General features: G+C 45.8%; 1 long non-coding RNA gene, 4 other non-coding genes and 1 pseudogene across 5 annotated transcripts; all 6 read left to right on the top strand.

The window, feature by feature from the left end:
• Positions 1–19,017: 19,017 nt before the first annotated feature.
• On the top strand, positions 19,018–20,537 carry LOC119267243. Its single transcript, XR_005132350.1, has 2 exons — positions 19,018–19,320; positions 20,203–20,537. It is a non-coding gene; the product is annotated as an uncharacterized LOC119267243 (long non-coding RNA).
• Positions 19,526–19,624, top strand: LOC119273884. Its single transcript, XR_005135019.1, has one exon. It is a non-coding gene; the product is annotated as a small nucleolar RNA R11/Z151 (small nucleolar RNA).
• On the top strand, positions 19,680–19,773 carry LOC119273885. The gene has a single exon (XR_005135020.1). It is a non-coding gene; the product is annotated as a small nucleolar RNA Z152/R70/R12 (small nucleolar RNA).
• LOC119273880 lies at positions 19,817–19,996 on the top strand. The gene has a single exon (XR_005135015.1). It is a non-coding gene; the product is annotated as a small nucleolar RNA Z112 (small nucleolar RNA).
• LOC119273912 lies at positions 20,040–20,176 on the top strand (annotated as a pseudogene).
• Positions 20,220–20,340, top strand: LOC119273786. Its single transcript, XR_005134978.1, has one exon. It is a non-coding gene; the product is annotated as a small nucleolar RNA SNORD14 (small nucleolar RNA).
• Positions 20,538–22,317: the final 1,780 nt, after the last annotated feature.

Consider the following 22,317-nt stretch of genomic DNA (forward strand, 5'->3'; position numbering starts at 1 on the left):
ATAGTTTCTTATGCCATGCTTAATTAGCTAGGAGCTTATAATGATTTACCTTGCGTGCCAACATGTTATTAAAATGGTTGTGATGTGGTATGATAGGGTGGTATCCTCTTTTGAATGATTTAAGTGACTTGACTTGGCACATGTTCACACATGTAGTTGAAACAAAATCAACATAGCCTTCACGATATTTATGTTCATGGTGGATTATACCCTACTCATGCTTGCTGTCGGTGTCAAAACCGGCGGATCTCGGGTAGGGTGTCCCGAACTGTACATCTAAGGCGGATGGTAACAGGAGGCAGGGGACACGATGTTTACCCAGGTTCGGGCCCTCTTGATGGAGGTAATGCCGTACGTCCTGCTTGATTGTTCTTGATGATATGAGTATTACAAGAGTTGATCTACCACGAGATCGTAGAGGCTAAACCCTAGAAGCTAGCCTATGGTATGATTCTATGTTGTCCTACGGACTAAAACCCTCCGGTTTATATAGACATCAGAGGGGGCTAGGGTTACACAAGGTCGGTTACAAGGGAGGAGATATACATATCCGTATTGCCTAGCTTGCCTTCCACGCCAAGGAGAGTCCCATCCGGACACGAGACGAAGTCTTCAATCTTGTATCTTCATAGTCCAACAGTCCGGCCAAAGGATATAGTCCGGCTATCCGGAGACCCCCTAATCCAGGACTCCCTCAGTAGCCCCTGAACCAGGCTTCAATGACGATGATTCCGGCGCGCAGTATTGTCTTCGGCATTGCAAGGCGGGTTCCTCCTCCGAATACTCCATGGAAGAGCTTGAAAACAAGGATAGTGTCCGGCCCTGCAAAACAAGTTCCCCACACCAGCGTAGAGAGAATAATATTTCCACAAATCTAATCCGCTGACACGTCTTGACAACATGACATCACGCCACGACCCGGTCATTATTCAAACCGTTTTTCTCAACCAGCACTGCACATAACACGAGGCGGTTTTCTTGATACGTCTTGTCAAAGCAGAGATCGTGTTCCCCTTATCACGGGATTCTCATCAATACAGACGTGGGTAACCCAACCGTGCCTGTTGGTATGACTCCTAGATCTTAGGTAAGTCCCAAACGGCCACAAGGAGGACACTTGATATTCACCCTCTTTATAAAGGGGATGAGGTTTTTCTTTTTTCCCTCCTGTGCTCAATCGAATCCTTCCCCCGCCTCGAGTTCTAACACCCAAAGCTCAGGTTAGGCGATTCGGACCTTCAACTATGTCCGGATCCAACCTTCGAGGTTGGTGGATGCCTTCCTCTATCACAGAGGAGGACATCAAGAAGTTGAGAGAGGCCAGATATCTGACCGCTGAAATTTCGCATAGGCTGCCTGCCCGAGGGCAGGTCATCCCTACTCCCGAACCCACCGAGAGTGTCATGTTCATCTCCCACTTCCTTCGAGGACTAGGCCTCGCTCTGGATCCCTTCGTTAGGGGTCTTATGTTCTATTATGGGCTGGATTTCCATGATCTGGCCCCGGATTCCCTTCTTCACATCTCGTCATTTATTGTCGTATGTGAGGCCTTCCTCCGCATTACCCCTCACTTTGGCTTGTGGCTCAAGACCTTCGATGTGAAGCCGAAGATGATCGAGGGGCGGCACGCAAAGTGCGGAGGTGCCTTAATAAGCGAAATCGCTGATGCTCCATGGCCAGAGGGTTCCTTCCCAGAGGTGTTCAGATTGTGGCAGCGGGAATAGTTTTACATCATAGCTCCCCGAAGTGCCAAGTGGGTAGCCGCCCCCACCTTTTACTCAGGCCCCCCATTGCAACTGATGCCATGGATCAGCAGGGGGCTGAGCTAGGGCCCAGCAAAGGACGTGCCAATACTGCAGAGCCGTATCCAAGATCTCTTTGAGAGAGATTTTAGTCTGGTTATGGTAATGCAAGTTATGCTAGTTCGTCGAGTCCAGCCTTGCAAATGCCGGCCCCTCCGTATGTGGGAATTCAACCCGGAAGGACCGCGAGCTATTCAGCATTTCCTTGGCATGACGCTCAAAGAGATGTACAAATCGTTCTTAGGACCCCAAATAGAGTGTCCGGACACCACCGAGGACATGTGTTTGAGCTGCAACCGCCCTGCTGCCTAAGTAAGTAATCCCATGGCCGAACCCACTGTCCTTTTATTTATCATGGCATCATTCTAAAAAGTCGCTCTTTGACCAGGACTGGATAACAAAGGCGAAGATGATCAGGTGTTCGGCCCCCCTTCCTGAGGGCTTGGACAATCTGGTGCTGGATAAGATGCTCGAGTCGGCGCCTTATCTAGTGCCCTCAAAGGAAGATGAAGGGGGGAATAGAGAGGGCGAAAGCGGGCCTCACTCGCTACTTATTCCAACCGGGGGAATGAGCGCCTCCGCGAGGGAGGATAACCAAGGGGAAGAATCTGACATTCTCTCTCCCCGGGGAAGGAAGAGGACTACCTCTGAAGATCCAGAAACTAAGGTTTCCAAATGGGAGAAGAAATCTTCGTCAGAGGGTCCTGCCTCGGAGGGTATTCTTGCCGCACAATGTCCTCGCGGGGATCAGCCCTCTACCGAGCTGTAAGTAATCGAAAAGTACTCAATAGTGAAAATATCCTACCTTACTTCCAAAGACAATAACCGATGCTTATAAATTGTAGTCTAGATCGTAGCCCTTCTCGACAGAGTTCATCTTCGGGGGATCTCCTTCCGGAGATGATGGAGAGTGAAACTCCTCCCCCTGACACCCCATCTCATGAGGCGGGCGACCTTGAAGTGTCATCACGAAGGGTATCTCCGGATCCGCCAAGGCCAGAGGATAACCCTTTGGCTACCTGGAATCCCCAGTATCTGGCTCCTAAGGAGAGCGGCAGCAAGGGTCTAGAACCGTACAGTATGCGACCAGACGCGCTGAAGGATCTTCTGGGGAAAGCGGTCATCTCGGAAGCGCATCATACGCTAATGGGTACGGTAATTGAAAGGATTTCATCCGCTGAAAGCGGTTTGCACGAAGCCTTTATGAGTGTGCTGAAGGGCTTTGAGGTACGTGAAATAGTGTATGTTTTTGATAGTACCGCACACGTTAGGTGTGCCCTATGCAGATAGTAGCCCCTGAGACTCTGGTTGTCGTCAAGAACGGCGGCAACCCGAGGATCATATTCCCAGGTAATAACCCGACTGCCTTTATGTGCAGGTGGCTGAGGCAACGGTGGCTAGACGAACTGATGGGTTTACCGAGCTAAGGCGGCAACTTGATGCGGCCGATGCCGATATGGTGCTTGTCAACCAGCGGCTTGACGAGGCACAGGGTGAGTGATTTCTCTGGTGATCGTCACACAATAAGAGGAGCATGATGCCAGTATCTTTAATATGTTGTGACTGCAGATGGAGCTGCCACCGTGGAGATCCTCCGGGCGGAGCTTGCCCGAGCCAAGGAGCAAGCAAGGAGTAGCAATGTGGTCGCTCTAAAGGCGGCCGAAGAGTTGAGGGCCGAACAGGCCGCGCATTGCGAGAGCAAGGAAAGAATAGCCAAAATGGCTGTAGAGTTAAAAGATGCCGCTCACCGTTACCAACTTCTTGAAGAAGAAAACCGGGCGAAGGCGACGGACCTAGAGAAGGCCCTAGTGGCTGCCAAGGAAGCCCGCTCCAAAATTAGAGCGACGAAGGAGGAGCTGAATCAAGCTGCATATATCGTGTCTGGGAAGCCCTTCTTGCTGCGGACTAAGTTCGGAGATCCTAAGTATGCTCCTCTGGACCGACTATGGAGTTTTGCGGACGCCTACGTGGATTTGGCTGCAAGTGCTGCTGATGTGGCCGAGTAATTCAAGGATCAGAAAGATCCCGAAGTGGAAAAGCTGTTCTGGTCACAGTTTCACGCTCCAGGCCGTCCGCTGCTGTTGAATGAGCGAATGGCCGAGTGGGCCGAGATCCATAGGTTGTCCGGACTTGCCATGAGGTCCATTGTGGATCACCTGTGGCCGGGAGGGCCAAGGCCGAATAGCTACTTTAGTTTAGTGCAACAATTCATTGGTGTTGTGCCACGCATCGATGCTGTAAAGAGATCAGCGTGCATAGAGGGTGCGCGGATGGCCTTTGCCCGTGTCAAGACATACTGGGCGGAGATGGAGGCCACCACTGTTGCGACACAGGGTTCGGCCGTAGGCCGAGTGGCTGCCGAGCACTACTTTGAAGAAGTTCTTGAAGGCGCTCGTTCGATAGAGGCTCAGTGCTCGAAGAATATTATGTTCTAGTGACATGTATTCCCATTGTAAAAACAATGTTTTATTGAATTATCAAGGTTGTATTTATACTTTTGCCCGAAAGTACTATGATGCCTCATGTGCGGCCGTTTATGTATATATGTATATAACCTGAAAGTTTGCAGTCGTCGGCTTCCGCCCCCACGCATATAATGCGGGGGTGTTTGCAGAAAACGCATATCCACACTTGATCCAACGTCTTGGTCCGTTAAGGAGGTGATAGCGCAGCGAACGAGGCAATCAGACTATATTGCTTTAACACTTTCACTTAGCCATAGGAGTTTGACGGTGGGGCTACTATATAGCCCGTGGTACTTCTGCCCTCGCCCATATACGGGGCGCGTGCATACCTGACCGGGAAACGGCCCTTCGTTAATGCGGAGGAATCCCGAAGATTCCGCTGAGTCATCGAGTGGTTGACCAGTCTCTCGCTATATCATGACAGTCAGTTTTCGGCTTTCTCTACTGAGGTGCTCATCCGGATGAACCAGGCACAATCGCAGTAGTTCTCCCAGTGCTACCTTAGCCGATATAACGGAACGTAAGGTACCAAAACGTGGGAGCCGGGCAAACCCAATATTTGACCAAAGACATGATTCGGAGCTGATGCATATAGGGCCAAACTCGCGACGCCGAACACTCCCTAAGGTGTTCGGTCTTTATAATATATACCGGGCTAAACAATGCCCTTAATAATAAACCTCATGTGTCCAGGTACGTGCAATATCCTGACGTGGCCACATGCCAATAACGCCAGCATCCTTCTCGGTTGTGTGGAGTATTCGGAGGATGTGAGCAACAAGAGACAGTAAAAAAGGTTTACGCGGGGTCTTAATCTAAAAAGAAACCTTTGGGCGGGTCCCTGCTGCACGTCTGTGCCTATGTCTCCGTTGTGCCGTGTCCTGGACGGGTGTAGCAAGATTGTCATCTGTAAAAGGAAAGAACTTAGGTGAAAGTTGCCGTGCCAAAATGAATTGGTTATTATCAATGAACTATCAAATTTCAAGAGGAGTCAGCTTGAGCCGGGCTGGCCCTGATTACACGTGGGAAGCCTCGTCTAGGAGGGTTTGATCATCAAACCGATCTCATGTATATGTAATGGAACGACGGACTCGTCTAACCGTGTCCGTGGTCTTGACGACCTGCCATTTTTTCTGGTTGGTGAGGCCATCTAGTTCGCGGTTGTTAGAGCCGCTGCATTCTCTTCCGTACGTAGAAAACGTCCGGTATTTCTGCTAACTATGATGATGCCACGTGGACCGAGCATCTTGAGCTTGAGAAAAGCATAATGCAGTATTGCGTTAAAATGAGCGAAAGCCGTTCTTCCGAGTAGTGCTTGATAACCACTTCGGAATGGAGCGACGTGGAAAGTTAACCTTTCGCTTCAGAAGTTATCGGGAGAACCGAATACCACCTCTAGCAGTAGAGAGCCCGTACAGCGGGCCTCTTGGCCTGGTATTACTCCCTTGAAGGTAGCATTACTGTGGCTTATTTGTGTCGGGTCTATCCCCATTTTGCAGACTGTGTCTTGATATATCAGATTTAGATCACTGCCGCCGTCCATGAGGACTCGTGTGAAATGGTACCCGTTTATTATTGGGTCTAACACCAAGGCCGCCAATTCTTCGTGCCGGATATTTGTCACGTGATCCCTACGATCAAAAGTGATCGGGCAGGCCAACCAGGGGTTGAACCTAGGGGTGACGGGCTCTATGCCGCGTGTGTCTCGGAGTGCATGCTTGCTTCTCCTCTTCGTCACATGGATCACGTTTACTGTTTTAACTTCTGGTGGGAACTTTTTCTGTCCTCCGGTGCTTTGCTGGTGAGGTTCATCCTCGTCTTTGCTTGGTGTCTCTTCCCCTTTGTGTTCGGCGTTTAGCTTACCGGCTTGCTTGAATACCCAACATTCTCTGTGGGTATGATTTGCAGGTTTGTCGGGGGTGCCGTGAATCTGACAAAGCTTGTCAAGAATTTTGTTTAGGCCAGATTGTCCTTCTCTGCTGCCTTTGAAAGGCTTTTTCCGCTGACCTGGTCGAGAGCCCCTGAATCCGGCGTTTACCGCCGTGTTATCTGGGCTACCTTCTTTATTTCGACGCTTGTTTTTGTTGCGCCGTGGTTTTCCATTGCCATCCCTGACTTCAGATGTGCTTGGGTCGCTGGTGCTGCTACGGGCCAACCAGATGTCCTCGCCCGCACAAAAGCGGGTCATGAGGCTTGTTAGGGCTGCCATTGTTCTCGGTTTTTCTTGACCGAGGTGTCTGGCGAGCCATTCGTCTCGGACGCTGTGTTTAAAAGCCGCTAAGGCTTCGGCGTCCGGATAGTTGATGATTTGGTTCTTCTTGGTGAGGAACCTGTTCCAAAGCTTTCGGGCGGACTCTCCGGACTATTGGATTATATGACTTATATCATCTGCATCCGGAGGTCGGACATAAGTCCCTTGAAAATTAGCCCGAAAAGCATCCTCGACCTCCTCCCAACTTCCAATTGAGTTTTCAGGGAGGCTTTTCAGCCAGTGCTGAGCTGGCCCTTTAAGCTTGAGGGGCAAGTATTTAATGGCATGGAGATCGTCTCCGCGAGCCATATGAATATGGAGGATAAAGTCCTCGATCCAGACTCCAGGGTCTGTGGTCCCGTCGTACGCCTCTATGTTCACCGGTTTGAATCCTTCTGGGAATTCGTGATCCACCACCTCATCAGTGAAACATAAGGGGTGTGCGGCACCCCTGTATTTGGATATGCCATGGTGTTCGGATGGTTGTAGTATTCAGTTTTGGTTTTGTACCGGAGCGCGCTTCCTAGATCCATAGACGGATCTGGTCGCGCCGGATTTTTGGCGCAAGTTCTCACATAGATCGTGTGTTGACTTATGCGCGACTTCGTTAGCCGCTCTATCACGTTCACAAGGTGGTGGATCCGGCCGGTTGGCCGTATCATTCTTCGGCTGTGTGGGCTCTAAGGCCTCATCGTAGACTTCCGGTAATAGCTTGCGCTTTGGATAGCTATTTGTGTGGTAACTTCCACCATAATTTGTTTCCTTGTCGAGCACTTTGTTCCACCTGTTGTTGAGCGTATCTTGTGCGGCCTTAAGCCTTTGCTTCTGTTTCTTCAGGCTCCTCGCTATGGCAATAAGCCTTATGTGGAGGTTCTCTTGCTCTAAGTGCGTTTCCGGGATGATGTGTGCATCTTCGTCCGGACTGTTTTCCTCCCTCGACGGGGTTTGATGAGGTTTATCCTTGGCGTCGCCGTGTTTGGACGTCGGATTCGTACTGAGTTCACAGTTTGCATCTTGATCGTGCTCTGCCACCGGGGTGGTGCAGTCGTCATTTCTTCTAGAGTTGACTGGACTGTTATTGCCGTTTTTGCTATGGCGGGACTTAGAGCGGCGCCGCTGACGTCGGTGCTTGGGTTGCTTGGAGGGGGCATCCTCCGCTGTCTCTTCGCCATTGCCCTCTTTGGGTGTATCCACCATGTATATGTCATGTGATGAAGTGGTGGTCCGGCGCCCTATGGGCGGTGGTTCCTGTTCATCTCCTGCATCATCGTCCATACCGTCGATGTCTTCAGAGTTGAAGTCGAGCATGTCGGTTAAGTCGTCGACAGTGGCTACTAAGTGGGTGGTGGGTGGGCAGCGAAATTCTTCGTCGTCCGCATCCCATTCTAGCTGGACATAGTTCGGCCAAGGTTCTCCTGACAGGGAGAGAGACCTTAATGAATTTAGCACATCTACTAAAGGTGAGTGCTGAAAGATATCCGCGGAGGTGAACTCGCAGGCGGCTCAGAGCCCGTGGCCAGAGAAGAATCCAGTGGTTCGGCGACGCGGCTCTCGTAAGGGGTAAAGTCAGTATCCGGCTCTATCGCCACTGAGAGTGCGGCCTCCATGGCGGGGTCTATCCCTCCGCTCTCGGATGGCGCAATTTCCTCCGGATCGATGGTCGGAGTAGTTGTAGATGCGATCTCTCGAACATTGTCCGATGGCAGAGTAACATCATGCTCGTCGCGACTGTGCGGTGCGTCCGACATGGGCTCAAATCCGTTGAAGATCAAGTCCCCGCGAATGTCGGCCGTGTAGTTCAGGTTTCCAAATCTGACCTGATGGCCAGGGGTGTAGCTCTCGATCTGCTCCAGATGGCTAAGCGAATTGGCCCGCAGTGCGAAGCCGCCGAGATCTGTCCGGGGAGGAAAACCTCACCCTGGACCGCATCGTTGCCGATGATCGAAGGAGCCATCGAGCCTTATGGTGACGGCATAGTGGAACTCTCAGTGAAAGCAACAATGTCGGTGTCAAAACCGGCGGATCTCGGGTAGGGGGTCCCGAACTGTGCGTCTAAGGCGGATGGTAACAGGAGGTAGGGGACACGATGTTTACCTAGGTTCGGGCCCTCATGATGGTGGTAATACCCTACGTCCTGCTTGATTGTTCTTGATGATATGAGTATTACAAGAGTTGATCTACCACGAGATCGTAGAGGCTAAACCCTAGAAGCTAGCCTATGGTATGATTGTATGTTGTCCTACGGACTAAAACCCTCCAGTTTATATAGACACCGGAGGGGGCTAGGGTTACACAAGGTCGGTTACAAGGGAGGAGATATACATATCCGTATTGCCTAGCTTGCCTTCCACGCCAAGGAGAGTCCCATCCAGACACGAGACGAAGTCTTCAATCTTGTATCTTCATAGTCCAATAGTCCGGGCAAAGGATATAGTCCGGCTGTCCGGAGACCCCCCCTAATCCAGGACTCCCTCACTTGCACTCAATGTTCATTGACTTTAATGCATGTTCATGGCCGTTGTCGCTCTCTAGCTGGTCGCTTCCCAGTCTTTTGCTAGGCTTCACTTGTACTAAGTGGAAATACTGCTTGTGCATCCAATTCCTTAAACCCCAAAGTTATGCCATATGAGTCTACTATACCTTCCTATATACGGTATCTACCTGCCGTTCCAAGTAAATTTGTACATGCCAAACTCTAAACCTTCAAATAAATATCATGTTTTGTATGCTCGAATAGCTCATGTATCAACTAGGGTTGTCCGTATCTTCCATGTTAGGCGGGTTATTCTCAAGAGGAGTGGACTCCGCTCCTCACTCACGAGAAAATGGCTGGTCACCGGGATGCCCAGTCCCATGCTTTATGCAATCAAATCAAAATAATTGCAAACAAAACTCCCCCTGGAACTGTTGTTAGTTGGAGGCACTCGTTGTTTCGAGCAAGCCATGGATTGATGCTTGTTGGTGGAGGGGGAGAATAAACTTTACCATTCTGTTTGGGAACCACCTATAATGTGTGTAGCATGGAAGATATCGCCATCTCTTGGTTGTTATGTTGACAATGAAAGTATACCTCTCAAAATATTATTCATCTCTATTTTAAAATCGAGCTCTGGCACCTCTACAAATCCCTGCTTCCCTCTACGAAGGGCCTATCTATTTACTTTTATGTTGAGTCATCACCTTCTTATTAAAAAGCACCCGCTGGAGAGCACCTCTGTCATTTGCATTCATTACTGATTAGTTTACATTGAGTATGACTTGACTGGATCTCTTTTACCATGAATTACAATGTCTAGTCAGTCCTTGATCTTTAAAGGTGCTCTGCATTTATATTTTGTGGTCTCAGAAAGGGCTAGCGAGATACCATTTGGTTATATCATATTATGATTGTTTTGAGAAAGTGTTGTCATCCGAGATTTATTATTATTGCTCCCTAGTTGATTATGCCATTGATATGAGTAAACATGAGACCTAAGCGTTATTGTGAATATGGTTAGTTCATAATCTTTGCTGAAAACTTGAATGCTGGCTTTACATATCTACAACAACAAGAGCAAACAGAGTTTGTAAAAGTTTTTCTTTATCACTTTCAGTTTACCAACTGAATTGCTTGAGGACAAGCAAAGGTTTAAGCTTGGGGGAGTTGATACATCTCCGTCGTATCTACTTTTCCAAACACTTTTGCCCTTGTTTTGGACTCTAACTTGCATGATTTGAATGGAACTAACCCGGACTGACGCTGTTTTCAGCAGAATTGCCATGGTGTTATTTATGTGCAGAAACAAAAGTTCTGGGAATGACCTGAAACTCCACGCAGATTATTTTTGGAAATAATAAAAAATACTGGCAAAGAATCAAGGCTAGGGGCCCACACCCTAGCCACGAGGGTGGGGGGCGCGCCTGCCCCCTGGGCGCGCCCCCTGCCTCGTGGCCCCCCTGGAGCCGCCTCCAACTCTATATATTCACTTTCGGGGAGAAAAAAATCAAGGAGAAAGATTCATCGCTTTTTATGATACAGAGCCGCCGCCAAGCCCTAAACTCTCTCGGGAGGGCTGATCTGGAGTCCGTTCGGGGCTCCAGAGAGGGGAATCCATCGCCATCGTCATCATCAACCATCCTCCATCACCAATTTCATGATGCTCTCCGCCGTGCATGAGTAATTCCATCGTAGGCTTGCTGGACGGTGATGGGTTGGATGAGATTTATCATGTAATCGAGTTAGTTTTGTTAGGGTTTGATCCCTAGTATCCACTATATTCTGAGATTGATGTTGCTATGGCTTTGCTATGCTTAATGCTTGTCACTAGGGCCCGAGTGCCATGATTTCATATCTGAACCTATTATGTTTTCATCAATATATGATAGTTCTTGATCATATCTTGCAAGTCTATAGTCACCTACTATGTGTTATGATCCGGCAACCCCGAAGTGACAATAATTAGGACCACTCCCGGTGATGACCGTAGTTTGAGGAGTTCACGTATTCACTATGTGTTAATGCTTTGGTCTGGTACTCTATTAAAAGGAGGCCTTAATATCCCTTAGTTTCTGCTAGGACCCCGCTGCCACAGGAGGGTAGGACAAAAGATGTCATGCAAGTTCTTTTCCATAAGCATGTATGACTATATTTGGAATACATGCCTACATTACATTGATGAATGGGAGCTAGTTATGTGTCAGCCTAGGTTATGACTGTTACATGATGAACCACATCTGGCATAATTATCTATCACCGATCCATTGCCTACGAGCTTTCCATATATTGTTCTCCGCTTATTTACTTTTCCGTTGCTACTGTTACAATCACTACAAAACACCAAAAATATTACTTTTGCTATCATTACCTTTTGCTACCGTTACCACTACTATCATATTACTTTTGCTACTAAATACTTTGCTGCAGATATTAAGTTTCCAGGTGTGGTTGAATTGACAACTCAGCTGCTAATACTTGAGAATATTCTTTGGCTCCCCTTGTGTCGAATCAATAAATTTGGGTTGAATACTCTACCCTCGAAAACGGTTGCGTTCCCCTATACTTGTGGGTTATCAGGGGTATGAACCATAGAGAAGTTGGAATACAGTAGGTTTAACACCAATATAAATAAAGAATGAGTTCATTACAGTACCTTGAAGTGGTGGTTTTTTTTCTTATACTAACAGAGCTCATGAGATTTTCTGTTGAGTTTTGTGTTGTGAAGTTTTCAAGTTTTGGGTAAAGATTTGATGAATTTTGGAATAAGGAGTGGCAAGAGCCTAAGCTTGGGGATGCCCAAGGCACCCCAAGGTAAAATTCAAGGACAACCGAAAGCCTAAGCTTGGGGATGCCCCGGAAGGCATCCCCTCTTTCGTCTTCTTCTATCGGTGACTTTACTTAAGGCTATATTTTTATTCACCACATGATATGTGTTTTGCTTGGAGCGTCTTGTATGATTTGAGTCTTTGCTTTTTAGTTTACCACAATCATCCTTGCTGTACACACCTTTTGGGAGAGACACACATGAATCGGAATTTATTAGAATACTCTATGTGCTCCACTTATATCTTTTGAGTTAGATAATTTTGCTCTAGTGCTTCACTTATATCTTTTTAGAGCAGGGGCGTGGTTTTATTTTATAGAAATTATTGATCTCTCATGCTTCACTTATATTATTTTGAGAGTCTTATAAAACAGCATGGTAATTTTCTTTGGCTATAAAATTAGTCTTAATATGATAGGCATCCAAGATGGGTATAATAAAAACTATCATAAAAAGATCGTTGAATACTATGAGAAGTTTGATACTTGATGATTGTTTTGAGATATGAAGATGGTGATATTAGAGTCATGCTAGTTGAGTAGTTATAAATTTGAGAAATACTTCTGTTAAAGTTTGTGATTCCCGTAGCATGCACGTATGTGAACCGTTTATGTGACGAAGTCGGAGCATGATTTATTTATTGATTGTCTTCCTTATGAGTGGCGGTCGGGGACGAGCGATGGTCTTTTCCTACCAATCTATCCCCCTAGGAGCATGCGCGTAGTACTTTGTTTCGATAACTAATAGATTTTTGCAATAAGTATGTGAGTTCTTATGACTAATGTTGAGTCCATGGATTATACGCACTCTCATCCTTCCACCATTGCTAGCCTCTCTAGTACCGCGCAACTTTCACCGGTACCGTACACCCACCTTATACCTTCCTCAAAACAGCCACCATACCTACCTATTATAGCATTTCCATAGCCATTTCGAGATATATTGCCATGCAACTTACCACTGTTCCGTTTATTATGACACGCTTCATCATTGTCATATTGCTTTGCATGATCATGTAGTTGACATGGTATTTGTGGCAAAGCCACCCTTCGTAATTCATTCATACATGTCACTCTTGATTCATTGCACATCCCGGTACACCGCCGGAGGCATTCACATAGAGTCATATTCTGTTCTAGTATCGAGTTGTAAGTAAATAAAAGTGTGATGATCATCATTATTAGAGCATTGTCCAAGTGAGGAAAGGATGATGGAGACTATGATTCCCCCACAAGTCGGGATGAGACTCCGGACGAAAATAAAAAAAGAAAAAAGGGGAAAGGCATAAGAAAGAGAAGGCCCCCAAAAAAGAGAAAAAAAGAGAAGGGACAATGCTACTATCCTTTTACCACACTTGTGCTTCAAAGTAGCACCATGATCTTCATGATAGAGAGTCTCCTATGTTGTCACTTTCATATACTAGTGGGAATTTTACATTATAGAACTTGTCTTGTATATTCCCATGATGGGCTTCCTCAAAATTCCCTAGGTCTTCGTGAGCAAGCGAGTTGGATGCACACCCACTTAGTTTCTTTTTGAGCTTTCATACACTTATAGCTCTAGTGCATCCGTTGCATGGCAATCCCTACTCACTCACATTGATATCTATTGATGGGCATCTCCATAGCCCGTTGATACGCCTAGTTGATGTGAGACTATCATCTCCTTTTGTCTTCTCCACAACCACCATTCTATTCCACCTATAGTGTTATATCCATGGCTCACGCTCATGTATTGCGTGAAGATTTAAAAAGTTTGAGAACACCAAAAGTATGAAACAATTGCTTGGCTTGGCTTTACCTTTTTATATTATTCTTGGGACTAACCTACTAACCAAAGGGCTAGTGCAAATTCCTGTTTTTTTTGCCTATTTCAGTGTTTCGCAGAAAACGAATATCAAATGGAATCCAAACGGAATGAAACCTTCGGGAGAGTTATTTTTGGAACAAACGTGATCCAGGAGACTTGGAGTGGGCGTCAAGAAAGAAGCGAGGAGGCCACGAGGCAGGGAGGCGTGCCCCCACCCTCGTGGCTCCACCGACATACTTCTTCCTCCTATATATACCCACATACACCAAAAACATCCAGGAGCACCACGAAACCCTATTTCCACCGCCGTAACCTTCTGTACCCGCGAGATCCCATCTTGAGGCCTTTTCCGGTGCTCTGCCGGAGGGGGAATCGATCATGAAGGGCTTCTACATCAACGCCATAGCCTCTCTGATGATGTGTGAGTAATTTAGCACAGACCTTCGGGTCCATAGTTATTAGCTAGATGGCTTCTTCTCTCTCTTTGGATCTCAATACAAAGTTCTACTCAATTCTCTTAGAGATCTATTCGATGTAATTCTTTTTACAGTGTGTTTGTCAAGATCTGATGAATTGTTGGTTTATGATCAAGGTTATCTATGAACAATATTTCTGCATGACTTAAATATATTTACAAGTCTCTTCGAATTATCAGTTTGGTTTGGCCTACTAGATTGATCTTTCTTGCAATGGGAGAAGTGCTTAGCTTTGGGTTCAATCTTGCGGTGTCCTTTCCCAGTGACAACAGGGGCAGCAAGGCACGTATTGTATTGTTTCCATCGAGGATAAAAAGATGGGGTTTATATCATATTGCTTGAGTTTATCCCTCTACATCATGTCATATTGCCTAATGCGTTACTCTATTCTTATGAACTTAATACTCTAGATGCATGCTGGATAGCGGTCGATGTGTGGAGTAATAGTAGTAGATGCAGAATCATTTTGGTTTACTTGTCGCAGACGTGGTCCCTATATACATGATCATGCCTAGATATTCTCATAATTATTCGCTTTTCTATCAATTGCTCGTCAGTAATTTGTTCACCCACCGTAGAATTTGCTATCTTGAGAGAAGTCACTAGTGAAACCTATGGCCCCCGGGTCTATCTTCCATCATATTATTTTCATATCAATTTGCTATTTCTATTACCGTTTATTTTGCAATCTTTACTTTCCAATCTATATCATAAAAATACCAAAAATATTTATCTTATTATATCTATCATATCTCACTTTCGTAAGTGACCGTGAAGGGATTGACAACCCCTTTATCGCATTGGTTGCGAGGTTCTTGTTTGTTTGTGCAGGTACTAAGTGACTTGTGTGTTACCTCCTACTGGATTAATACCTTAGTTCTCAAAAACTGAGGGAAATACTTATGCTACTTTGTTGCATCACCCTTTCCTCTTCAAGGGAAAACCAACGCATGCTCAAGAGGTAGCAGAATACATAGACAAACAGAGTGTCCCTAGTATGCCTCTACTTGACTAGCTCGTTAATCAAAGATGGTTAAGTTTCCTAGCGATGGACATGTGTTCTCATTTGATGAACGGGATCACATCATTAGAGAATGATGTGATGGACTAGACCCATCCGTTAGCTTAGCACTATGATCGTTTAGTTTATTGCTATTGCTTTCTTCATGACTTATACATGTTCCTATGACTATAGAACACCGAAGGTACACTTAGTGTGCTATCAAACGTCACAACGTAACTGGGTGATTATAAAGATGCTCTATAGGTGTCTCCGGTGGTGTTTGTTGAGTTGGCATAGATCGAGATTAGGATTTCTCACTCTGATTGTCGGAGAGGTATCTCTGGGCCCTCTCGGTAATGCACATCACTATAAGCCTTGCAAGCAATGTGACTAATGATTTAGTTGCGGGATGATGCATTACGAAATGAGTAAAGAGACGTGTCGATGACGAGATTGAACTAGGTATGATGATACCGACGATCGAATCTCGGGCAAGTAACATACCGATGACAAAGGGAACAACGTATGTTGTTATGCGGTTTGACTGATAAAGATATTCGTAGAATATGTAGGGACCAATATGAGCATCCAGGTTCCGCTATTGGTTATTGACCAGAGATGTGTCTCGGTCATGTCTACATAGTTCTCGAACCCGTAGGGTCCGCACGCATAACGTTCGATGACGATTCATATTATGAGTTATGTGATTTGATGTACCGAAGGTTGTTCAGAGTCCCGGATGAAATCATGGACATGATGAGGAGTCTCAAAATGGTCGAGACATAAAGATTGATATATTGGACCATGTTATTCGGACACCGAAAGTGTTCCGGATGGTTTCGGATAAAACCGGAGTGCCGGAGGGGTTACCGGAACCCCCCGGGGAAGTAATGGGCCTTAGTGGGCCTTAGGGGAGAGAGAGGGCAGCAACCAGGAGGTGGCCCCCCAAGGCGTGTACGAATAGGACTAGGGGAGGGGGGCGCGGCCCCCGCGGCCTCTCTTTCCCTCTCCCTCTCCCTGTCCTTCCTTCTTCTACTTGGACTAGGAAGGGGGGGACCGATTCCTACTTGGAGTAGGATTCCCTCCCTTGGGCGCGCCCCTTGTGGCCGGCCGACCTCCTCCTCCCCTCCTTTATATACGGGGGAGGGGGGCACCCCATAGACACACAAGTTGATCTTTAGCCGTGTGCGGTGCCCCCCTCCATAGTTTTACACCTCGGTCATATTGTTGTAGTGCTTAGGCGAAGCCCTACGACGGTAACTTCATCATCACCATCAACACGCCGTCGTGCTGACGGTGCTCATTCTCAACCTCAGTTGGATCAAGAGTACGAGGGACGTCACCGAGCTGAACGTGTGCAGATCACGGAGGTGCCGTGCGTTCGGTACTTGATCAGTTGGATCGCGAAGACGTTCGACTACATCAACCGCGTTACTAAACGCTTCCGCTTTCGGTCTACGAGGGTATGTATACACACTCTCCCCTCTCGTTGCTATGCATCTCCTGGATAGATCTTGCGTGATCGTAGGAATTTTTTTGAAATACTGCGTTCCCCAATAGGGGGTCACTGACCGGTCACAAAATTTTGACCCAGACTGGCTCCTTAAATGCCCGGGCTGACTGGCACCCCTCATATCCAGCCTAAATATGAGGCGGATATGGGGATGCCCGGGCACGCCCGTCACATCGGACTCGACAACACGCCCCCACCGCAAATTGCACAAAATCCATCAAACCCTCCTCCTCCTCCCGCCGCTCTCCAACCTTTCCCGCGCCTGAGCCCTTACCGTCCTCCTCCCTTGCTCCCATCCTCACCACCAACCCCGATCCACCGCCGGAGATGTTGTTCAGCCCGTCCCCGGCCGCCTCGACGGAGACACGGTCTGCCTCATCTGTCGGCCTCCCTTCGTCGGCTCTGTCTTGCAAGGCGGAGAACGACCATAGAGAGTACGAGGCAACGAGGGCGACAATGGATCATGCAGCCATGATGCAGGTGGAGGAGTCCACCCAGAACTTGGGTGCAGGCGGAGCATGCAACCCGGATGCAGGCGTAGAGGGACGCATTCCGTCTCGAGCAGAACGCCTTCCGCTCGGAGCAGGCGCCCAACCAGTGACCCGAAGCCATTCGTCACGCTCGGACATTGATTTCATTTTGGCTTTGTCAGGTTTGTTGAACTATGATTTCTTTGCTTTGTTTCGAACTGTTGAATTAAGACAATTTGTATTGTATTATCGACGTGCATGAATTGCATGGATTTGATGATCGCCTTTTGACGTATGTGAATGAGCGACGCATCATATGAGGGGCCGGGCGCTAGCCACGAACGCGCCCGAACACGCCGGCGGGCGATAGGGGGCGGATTTGTCAAGTCCGACTGTAGATGCTCTAACTTAACACCCCATGTTCTCGTTCCCTCACGACTTTTCCTTAGCGCTAGGGCCGACCCTGGGTCATGGACAGAAGTGCGGCCACCTATGTGCTATCTCAAAATAAAGGCTTGGTACATACACACACATAAATACATTGCCAGAAGTATTGTTTGCTAGAAATACCACCAACATCAAGAAATTAGAATGGCTTTGCTAGTGGATACCTCCTATACTAACCAATCGACGATTTGTTGAAGTAGGATCAAGAGGTTTTTCATATCCTATATTATATCTAAAAGAGTCGTCTTCACTAACTTATTTATCTCAACATGCAACCAAGCCACCTTACCATAAAATTATGAATGAGATAATACCCATCTCAACACACAATCATGCATGGGAAAAGACCTACCACAACATGCATGCATTGGAAAATCATTTCCATTCAACTATTCTACTTATATTCAGTAAATATTGTTACAACTATACATAATCAAATATAATAAGTCATATGTATTTTAATTTTTGTTCTCATGTTATCAACCAAAATTTTCATCAACCAACCCCGCAGCAACGCGCATGGTATCCCCTAGTTTTATGATATGGCTGGTGGATCTAGCCCCCTCCCCACCACACACGCCAACTATTTTTTTTGTATAGTTATTTGCGTTTGAGTACATGTATTTTCTATAATTATTATTTACATCGTATAATCACATAAACACGGTGCATTAAGACTATATATTTGATAATGAAAAATAATAGATTTTTGATAATTATGCATTTAAAATGATTTTCATCGGATGTAATACATACACAAGGAAGCACTTTCTTTACTATATTATAGATATTGTGCACACTATTCACACTAGATCTCAGTGTCCAGTACAAACGAATGGCCGTTTAACTCACTACAGAACTCGGAATGGTACAAAGCACTACAAACTTATAACTCGATGGTAGAAAAGATTGTGTTTTTATGGAGCGGGACGAGATAAAGCTACCCCGTTTTGCTTGTGTTTTTTTAGAGCAGAACTGGATTGTAGGGAGTGGGGCAATAATAAAAAGGCTCTTACATTAGTTACTACTACTATTCAAAGTTGAATTTGCTTATTCTTGTGTTCTCGATCTGTATTATAAAATTGATTCAAATAGTTTTACACTTAATTACTATTATCATCTATGTGTTGCATTATTTCCAGATCTCTGCAAAACTGCTACATAATTTTAAACAATCTTAAAAACTCACAACTTTTTTGAGGGGTTCTTAAAAACTCACCTTTTGTTTTTAGACAAACTTGAGAATTATTATTTTTGAGAATCCTTTGAGAATGGAATTGCTTAAAAACTCACAATATTCCCCCGGTCGAAGCCCGATTCAGGCTTCACACCTGGGCCGAACTGGGTCCGGCCACGTTCCCCATCTCATGGCCCAGGTCAGCCCGGCGGAAGCCGAAACCCTAACAACGAACCCTGCGGGGGCGGTGGCTATATATAACCAGACCCTCGCACAACATAATCCCATCCATCGTGGGCGCACCGCCTCCTCACCGCCGCCGCAGCTTGCTCAATCCCCTCTTTGGCGTTCGTCGATCTTCTTTCGATTTCTTTCTCGCTGCGTAGTTTTTCTCGATTTGATTTATGTTTTTTCGGTTGTGCGGTTTTGCAAGGTCAGCTTCTTGTCTGGATCTCGTTACCCACGGTCCCAGCCAATCGGTAAATCGTCCTGCCATCTTGCTAGATCGAACACCAAGCCGGCTTTCAACTCACCTGGATCTGATTACTCAATGATTTTCCGGGCCCTTTCCGTCGGCACAGTGTGTAAATTTCTGCCAGTTCTATGTGTAAGAAAAGCAAACTCACTCTGTCCCAAAGCTTTTCCGTGTTTTGAGGCAATTTCTTCGTTTGCGAGATGGATTTAACCCGAACATCTCCTCCGCGAGGGAGGTGCTCTTGTGATCTCGTGGAGGTGTTTTGGAGACATTTCCTTCTCGACTGCAAGTAGTTTTAGTTATTTCGTTCGTTCGTGTGAAGAGGATTGGATTTGGTTGGCTGGTGATGATTCAGGTCCGAAAGGATCTTAGCGGATTTCGGTGAGGCGGATTCGTCCGCCATTGATCGATTATGTTGTTACACACACTGAAGCCTTTACCTTTCCATCATCTTCTGTCGATTTTGTTGCTGTTTCCTCTTGTGTTCTTGTGATGCGATGATGATTCATATAGGTTTTTGGCAGTGGTGGCATCTGTCACCGTGAGCCTCCAAACCAAAAACGACTTCTCTTTCCACTGAGCATTGCCTAATTTTGCTGTTCTTTAGTTTTTTTCAATATATCATCTTGTCTCGGTGAAGATCTCAGACCAGGAAGTGCCGTATGACACTGTAAACAGCAGCTGCTTCTGTGCTGCTGCAAGTGTCCATCCCTGTTGCATAACCTCTGTGGTTTGCTCTGGTGTGGAATACCATTTGCACCGGCTTGATTCAGCTGTGTGCGTGATTTGAAATGGGTCTCTGAGGGACTTGGCTATGATGTCAGTTCTCTTGCAATTTTTTTGTTTTCTTGGGCCCGATGCCACGTCTCAGGTAGCCACAAGCCTTGACCGGAGATGCTACATTGCGCCAACAAAGATTTTCACATTTGATAGGAACCTGTGGCTGTGATTCAGTCGGTACACAGAGCCGTTTTTTGTGATTACACTTATGCTTAATTGTAATATTTTTTGTAGTTTCTTGGGGAAATCAATGGCGATGATGGTAGAACTAAGGCTTGTTTCTCAAAACATTCGCAGACGCCGCCTAAGAGCTTTCGCCCTGCCAGGCTTGAGAGCTAATGCTGCTAATTCCTTCCTTGGATGTCTGAGCCATGCTTATTTCCCAGTTTTTATCTTATTTTTGCTGCCTCTTTACTTTTCTCTCCTTGACGTTTTTCATTCTCTTAGTAGATTGTAGGTAGGTTGTAGGGTGCTAAAGCTGATTGAAAGATGGGTGCATTCAAGATTTAATTTAGTTGTGCCCATAGGTAGTGAAAACAGTCAGAAACAATTCAGATCTTCAGAATGTACAATCATCAAGGTGGTGATTCATTTTGTTCCATACTGACATTGCTTGAAATACGAGGTTCATTTTATAAAAAATTAATATGAAGCTCTGATAAACCATGAAAGGAAAGAAACGATGAGGATATCATCTACTGAAGCAACAATTTTTTTGCCAATGCAGCATGAGGAGATCTGTTACTAAGCCAGTGAACCATAATAACTTATTAAGCAAAAGACGATCAAATATTGAACATAGTGGACTCACAACGCATAAGTGACTAACCCATCAAAACATCAAGCCTGGCATGTGTATTTTCAATGTATTGCGAAAATTCGAATCTGTGCCCGAGCTCATCTGCACCTGCGCTCACAAAAAAATTAAAATAAATACTAGAAAAATTCAAAAATTCAAAACAAACGATTTGTCTTTTTTGTTGAGAGCTGCACAGAAGTTCAAATGTTTTGAAAATTGGAGCGTACCTCATGCATCAAATTGGTCATGTCCCCAGTCCTGTCGAATTTAGAAGCTGAATAACCCAGACTGAGAAGAGCATAGCGCAGCTCTGATTTATCAATTTTACCAATTCAGTCATGGTCAAAGCTCTGAAATATAATATAAGAATGTTCTTAACACTATATCAGTGTCAAAACCGCTCATAATATGGGACGGAGGGAGTACTTCATTAGATCAAATGACTAATCCTGACAAACAAGGCCATAGCCGTTCACCCTCTGTAACGCAAGTGTTGTTGCTTCTTTGACAGTAAATTGGTTGAAGAACCTAATACAGCAGATTAAGTACATCAGGGAATGTTCTGAAGGACTCAAACAAACTGCTAGTGCATGCAATAATGTTTTGCAATTTGGTTCCAACAAAAAAGTATGCACCTGCACCTAGGATCTGAAGCATTGTTTGGGAGCATGTTTTCATTCTCATATTTTCCGTCATCCAAAGCGAATGAACTGCACATACCATAAAGGGTGCTGTATTAATAAAATCTATCATGTTTATAACGGTAGAACCGAACCAAAACATGGAGGCATCTAAGCAACAGAATAAAATGTTAAACCTAACTACACACACTGATGCACTTGATTCAGAAACAGAGGTAACAAAATTAGGTGCACAAAAAATGATAGTTCACAAAATTAGGTTGTTTATTTATCCACTTAAATAAACACTCTGCTTCTTCCATCTTAAATCAAGCATCACTGCATGCCAATGCACACCACTGCTTGATGAACTATGGATTAGCAGTACAACACTTCAGTTCAGTACATTATTTGGTTTCTGGCAGAAATGGGAATTAAAATAAATGAAAAGAGAGACTAATCTTTCATGTCAGAAGAACCTCCTGTATTTCTAGCTTTCAGGTTTGTAGTAACTAACAGGACAGCTATGAACTGCAGATACACGTCGATACTTCTCTAGGTTATCTCACCATAAAGCAACAGAATTGCAAGGATATCTCCTTTTAACATGCTTAGTTGTTTAGCTTCAGCAAACTGATGAATATTATGAGATATCATGAGACGTATATAGTACAGACCGTGATGCCTCCTGGTGCGAGAGCCCTTCTATACCCCGATTATGTGATGCCTCTCAAAGAGAACGAAGGACCTGCAGCCTGCACACAGCCACACATAAGATGGATCCCAGGGAACCAATCACGGACAACAACCTGCGAGAACAATAGGGTGAGACAGCATGTCACGGTCATGGAAGAAGCGACACTGGCTGAGCGTAGTCAGAAGAGGCAGATTGAAGAGAGAGGAAAACACACAAAATGGATGAGTGCATCA

Source organism: Triticum dicoccoides, chromosome 3A (genome assembly GCF_002162155.2).
Source record: "Triticum dicoccoides isolate Atlit2015 ecotype Zavitan chromosome 3A, WEW_v2.0, whole genome shotgun sequence".
Lineage (NCBI taxonomy): Eukaryota > Viridiplantae > Streptophyta > Magnoliopsida > Poales > Poaceae > Triticum > Triticum dicoccoides.